Source organism: Elephantulus edwardii, unplaced genomic scaffold, assembly GCF_000299155.1.
Source record: "Elephantulus edwardii isolate Elephantulus edwardi_28Jun2011 unplaced genomic scaffold, EleEdw1.0 scaffold00365, whole genome shotgun sequence".
NCBI lineage: Eukaryota > Metazoa > Chordata > Mammalia > Macroscelidea > Macroscelididae > Elephantulus > Elephantulus edwardii.
This window is the reverse complement of record NW_006400115.1, coordinates 1,836,024-1,841,563: the sequence shown is the minus strand read 5'-3', so window position 1 is coordinate 1,841,563 and position 5,540 is coordinate 1,836,024. Positions and strand designations below refer to the sequence as shown.

General features: G+C 41.0%; 1 pseudogene; it reads right to left on the bottom strand.

Annotated features, from left to right (window-relative positions):
- Positions 1 to 4,962: 4,962 nt before the first annotated feature.
- Positions 4,963 to 5,540, bottom strand: part of LOC102863234 — a 2,878-nt pseudogene continuing 2,300 nt past the window's right edge.

Below are 5,540 nucleotides of genomic sequence, written 5' to 3'. Positions count from 1 at the left end.
GTTCCACAATCAGCCCCTGGCCTAGTTTTCACAGCTGATATTGAGCTTCTCCAGCGGTTCCTTCCACAGATGTAGTCGATCTGATTCCTATGCATACCTTTAGGTGAAGTCCATGTGTATAACCTGCGTTTGTGTCTCTTATAAAATGTATTTGCACCTAGATGCAAAAATACTGAATAAAATCCTGGGCAATAGAATTCAACGATAAATCAAAGAAATAATCTATCATGATCAAGTGGGATTTATAACAGGTATGCATGGGTGGTTCAACATAAGGAAAACAATAAATGTAATTCATCACATTAACAAAGCAAAGAAAAAGAACCACATGATCCTGTCAGTTGATGCCGAAAAGGCCTTTGACAAAATCCAACACCCTTTCCTGATTAAAACACTCAACAAAATAGGATTAGAAGGGAATTTCTTCAACATAGTAAAAAGTATATATGCAAACCCCAGAGCCAACGTCGTTCTCAATGGAGAGAGGTTAAAGGCATTCCCTTTAAGAACAGGAACTAGGTAAGGATGCCCACTCTCACCTCTCTTATTCAATATTGTACTGGAAGTCTTAGCAAGAGCAATAAGACAAGAGAAGGAAATAAGATGTATCCAAATTGGCAAAGAGGAGGTAAAATTATCTCTCTGTGCAGATGATATGATAGTATACCTAGAAAACCCTAAAGACTGAGCAAGAAAACTTTTGGACGTAGTTGACCAATTCAGCAAAGTGGCAGGATACAAGATCAACATACAAAAATCAGTTGGATTTCTCTACAGTGACAAAGGAAATACAGAGCCTGAACTAAGGAAAACAATACCCTTCACGATAGCGAATCACAAGTTTAAATACTTGGGAGTAAATCTAACCAGAAGCAACATGATTTTTTACAGCATATTTGTCCCTTTTAGTTTTTCCCTCCATTCATTCATTGTTGCACATTTTCTTCCCTACCTATCCCCCCCAGTTTGCTTTTCTCTTTGAAAAGGAAAAAAAAAATATTTCATTGCTATACAATCTCTCCCTGACCCAAGTACATAGTCCACTTTACTATGCATTTCTTTTTCTGGAATCTTGTCATGAAAATAATACCTAATCATATATTCCTTTTAAACAGTTCTCTCCCTCATCTGTTTCAATGCAGTATACATTATTTCTCTTCTCTTTTCTTAAGTTCCACCCAACCCTGATATGAGTCCGTTTTACAAGAGTGGCACTACGAAGTATTTGTCCTTTTGTGACTGAGATATCTCACTCACCATAATGTTCTCCAGGGTCACCCATTTTGACCAGACAATATCTTATTGTGCTATATTTGTAGTCTTAGTGTGAAATCTACACTGAAAACTTTCCATGTCCACTATGGGTGTTCCTGAGCGTATTATAAATAAACACCAGTGGCATATTTTCCTTTATTCTTGCAACTAATGGCCCAGTGATAAGTATTTATTATAATAAGTCTTAATGTAGGTGTCTAAATAAGAGAAAATGGTACATGGAGTTATAGGACCATGAAAATTTCTGAAAGGGTCAGAGGGAGGAAGCCCCCCACTTCCTCACAGTAGAAGGCAGATAAAGAGCCTGTATTCCAGGCCCATGGTGCCTCTAAGGCCACACCAATAGCAAGAGGTTTCTTTATTTATTGCTGACTCACAGATTCACAATTATGGTATCAACAATGGGGTTTATTAGGGAAGAAATTTGGAGAGGAAGGGAGGCAAAGAATACCACCCCAAACAAGTCCAGGTTTTAGCCAAGTTCCAAGACACAATTCTTCAATTAGTACAGGCTCTGTTTTCAGTTCAGCAGTCAAATTAAAATCATGCAGCAGGGTTTTCCTTAGAGCAATTATAAATCAGCTTTTTCTTAAACATTCAGCAAAAACAGCTAAACCTTTAACTGTGGCCAGCACAAATGCAAGAAGCCTCAGGTTACCTTGAGTCTCAGGAAACCTTGGCATAGTTTTTGCACAACAATGCCACAGTCTCTCCAAAATCACACCAGGGTCTCATCAATACGGTCTCAAGTCTTATTGCCCGGTGCTGGAAACACTCTTTCTCTTATCCTAGTCCCAGAGCTGTTGATGATTTGCAAGACCATGTGTCTGTAGTTAAGGTACCTGGAGACCAGAAGAGCGAATTAATTACTGAAAATAGACAACTTTTAGGCTAACACTACAGTAGGGCATTATCAGAATTTACATCAGAAAGCCTGGACAAGGTCCAAGTTAGTGATAATGCAAGGTCCAAGTTAATGATAGCATCCTATAATTTCAGATAAAAATATAGTTCTTTATACTATTAGAAATGGAAATATCTGTTAAATCTTAGATGACAAATAGTATTAGAAAAAAAGCTGACCAAAGACAAAGTTATTGTTATTATATATCATCGAGCCAGATCCAGCTCATAGCTTACTCTGCAGTAATTCCAGAGGCAGTAAATTGCACAGGAGTAGATTGTCTTTCTTCCATGGAGCAGCTGGTGGATTCAAATCACTTGCCTTTGGCTTGGCAGTGTAGCTCCTTACCACTCGACCACCAGAGTTTACAAAGAGTAATCCTTGTCAATAGCTGTCATTGTAATTTTGGATGGAAGTCCAAATGAACTTTCTAGTCAGACTATCTATTACTTACAGCTCAGAAATTCTGACCAAGGAAACTCAGCTAGCCTGAGATAGTAAATCTCTTCTCTTCACTTGGTGAGAGCTCTGGTGACTTAGAAGTAAGAAAGTAAGCTTCCAATGCAAAGATATGCAGTATGAGTCCACCAGATGCTCCATGGAAGATAGATGAACAATCATCTTCCAAGCAATTTACTGCCTCTGAAAACTTGCTAGAGTTATGGGTTGAATCTGACTCTGTGATACTCAACAACAACAACTCATGATGATGAAGTAAATTAGTAACACAAAAAAGGCAATAAAATTAAATACAAATCACTTTCTTGGACCTTTGTCTGCTCAGAGAGGATTAAATCCTTCCAAATAAGTTTCAGGAGAAGGGAGAGGTAGTGTTAGCATCTTTGGAGGTTTGAGGACTATACTGTAGGAAATTATTGCTTCCCTGGGCCTTTGTCTGCTCTGACGGCAATAATACTTTCCCAGTTAACCTATGGAGAGGTGACAAGTACATGGCCACTAGCAATTACTAAAGCTTTTGTTGCTTTCGTTTTTAGTTTTAGTTGTTTTTTTTCAAATATCCAATCGTTAGCAACTTTGTTTGATTAGAACTGTGTACATAGGGAACTCCAAGGCATGCTCACTTTAAACACCTCTATGCACTCTAGGCATTCCTAGGTATGAAGCACAACAGGACCAAGGGGTCCAGTTAGCTGTCCTTAGCTCCCAGTGGGATCACTGTCTCTGTTATAGGTAGCTCTGTATCTGGGCTGGGCTAGCTGCTCCAGGGATTTCAGAGGCCTCTCCATGTCCAGTGGCTTCATCTTCTGTCGCATGCCATAACTCTGGACATCTCAGGAACAAAACTGTCCAAAAGCTAACAACCCCTAGCTCCAACCAGAGTATTACACATGTGATAAAAAACAACAAATGTCCATATGTGTCTCATTGATAAGCAAAGGCGGTTGACTCTGTGGATCACAATAAACTGTGGCTGACTCTGAGAAGAATGGGGATCCCAGAACATTTGATTGTGCTTATATGAAACCTTTACTTAGACCAGGATGCAGTGGTCAGAACAGGGCAAGGAGATATTGCATGGCTAAAATCGGGAAGGGTGTACGCTAGGGATGTATCCTGTCTCCATACCTTTTCAATCTATATGAAGAACAGATCATCTGGGAGGCTGAGTTGTATGAGGAGGAATGTAGCATCGGGATTGGAGGAAGACTCATCAACAACCTGTGCTATGGCATATGACACAACCCTGCTTCCTGGAACTGAGAAAAACCTGAAGTGCTTGCTGCAGAACGTCAAGGACTGCAGCCTTCAATATGAATTGAAGCTCAACATCAAGAAAACAAAGATTCTTATCACTAGGTTTATTGACAGCATTATGGTAGATGGTGAAGAGACTGTGATTGTTCACAGCTTTAGTTTGCTTGGCTTCACATTCAACACTCTTGGTACCAGCAGCCAGGAAATCAAAAGACAAATTGCATTGGGAAGTCAGCTATCAAGGACCTCTCCAGAGTACTGAAGAGTAACAAAGTAAGTCTGGAGATTAAGGTGCTCCTGATCCAGGCCATAGTCTTCGAAATTGCTTGCTATGTGTCAGAGACCTAGAAAATGACTAGAAATGATAGAAAGAGAATTGATGCTTTTGAGATGTGGTGCTGCAGAAGAGTGTTTAATATACCATGGACTGCCAGGAGAACAAACAGATTAGTCCTAGAGAGGGTGAAACCAGGCTGCTCCTTGGAGGTAATGGTTCTGAGGCTTCATCTGACATGTTTGGGCATGTTGCAAGGAGGGACCAGTCCTTGGACAGGGACATCATGCTTGGAAGGGTGAAGGGATAGAAAAAGAGAGGACCCTAGAAGAGATGTATTAATTCAGTGACTGGGGTATTGAGGGTACATGTGTCAGAGACAGTAAAATTGGCACAAGATAGAGCAGGTTTCAGAGCTATTGTACATAAGGTCACTATGAGTCTCAGACAACTTGATAGCAAGTAACAACAACAGTAATAAACAGATATTTGGAAACAAAGCAAGTTAAATAGGGAGTAATGTATTTTGTTGAAAGAAGCTCATATTGTACTAACACTAAAGTCCAGCTTCTATTCAAGGGATCATTAAATATATAACCAAAGAGGCTGAGGTACTCTCCTGTAAATGGTGAACACCCTGGTGTGAATAACTCGTTCTTGTGAGTTCAGCTACGGTTCGGATAGCTCTCAAAGCAGTCTGTTTGAGAGCCCAGTTTGGAGAGAAACCACTGAGAGGTAAGTAAGACAGTGATATCTGTGGGTGTGGGTTCAGGTCCCAAGTCAGGGTTGTCTATCACAAGTACTGTAAGGCTTTCTGTCCTTGCTCGGTGTAGCCATCACTCCATTGTGAGTTCACCCACTGGACAAAGGACTCCTGGATATGCGCACTCTTCTACTTGCTGGCCAGGCACTCTGTCTCTGGAGGAGAAGATAAATAGTTGCTTGATGCCAGACTCTGGCTGTTGTTGTTGTTGTTGTTATGTGCCGTCGAGTTGCCTGCGACTCATAGCGACCCTATGTACAACAGCCCTAAACTCCTCTCTGTCCTGTGCCAATCGCACTGTCTCCGACACTCCCATCCCAATTATCCCAGTCACTGAAACAATCCACCTCATAGAGGGCCTTCCTCTCCTGCCTCCCACCACCCTCCCAAACATGATGTCCTTCTCCAAGGACCAGCCTCTCCTCACAACATGTCCAAAGTAAGTTAGAAGGAGGCTCAGAATCCTTGCCTCCAAGGAGTCACCCGGTTTAACTCTTTCCAGGACAAATCTGTTTGTTTTCCTAGCAGTCTATAGTATTCTCAATACTCCTCTCCAGCACCACAGCTCAAAAGCATCAATTCTCCTTCTATCCTCCCTGGTCATTGTC